The sequence below is a fragment of the Seriola lalandi genome, unplaced genomic scaffold (genome assembly GCF_002814215.2).
Source record: "Seriola lalandi dorsalis isolate HSWRI2012SDOR001 ecotype SW California unplaced genomic scaffold, Sedor1 jcf7180002054953, whole genome shotgun sequence".
NCBI classification, from domain to species: Eukaryota; Metazoa; Chordata; class Actinopteri; order Carangiformes; family Carangidae; genus Seriola; species Seriola lalandi.
Genome location: NW_019525504.1, coordinates 507,723 through 508,168, shown reverse-complemented (window position 1 = coordinate 508,168; position 446 = coordinate 507,723). Strand labels below are relative to the sequence as shown.

The 446-nt window shown below is 43.3% G+C and overlaps 1 protein-coding gene across 3 annotated transcripts in view; it reads left to right on the top strand.

Annotated features, from left to right (window-relative positions):
• The window catches only part of rragd (ras-related GTP binding D), a 49,570-nt gene that overhangs the window by 10,938 nt on the left and 38,186 nt on the right, over window positions 1-446 (top strand). The gene's annotated exons all lie outside the window — the stretch shown is intronic.

Sequence of the window (446 nt, the reverse complement as noted above, 5' to 3'; positions counted from 1 at the left end):
CAGAGGGACCCCTGAGGGTTAATAAATCCCATGAACCGCTATTTAAATTACCACTATTATGTTTTTTTCTGTGCTAAATTTAACATTACTGGGGAGGAGAGCAACGCGACTAGAAGTGACAGCGAGAGAGGGCTAGTAGCGTCTCCTCTCCTCTGTCTCAGCGGAGACCGTCACAACTTCATTCACTCTTTTAACAAAACAAAAAAAAAAGCAAAGAAAGAAGCATGGACTTACATATTTAAGACCTAACTAAATGTAATTTAAGACCTAACATGCGGCTAATGTAAAGCTAGCAGAGCCTGGAGAGTTGGTTATCTGGTTGCTAGGCGCACGCACGCACGCACACAGGTCAGGAGCTGCCGTTGCCATGGCAATGTGAAAATCTGCCCAGAATTTGGCTTCTACATGGCTTCAAACAACTGCAAATTATGAGAAAACCGTTACTT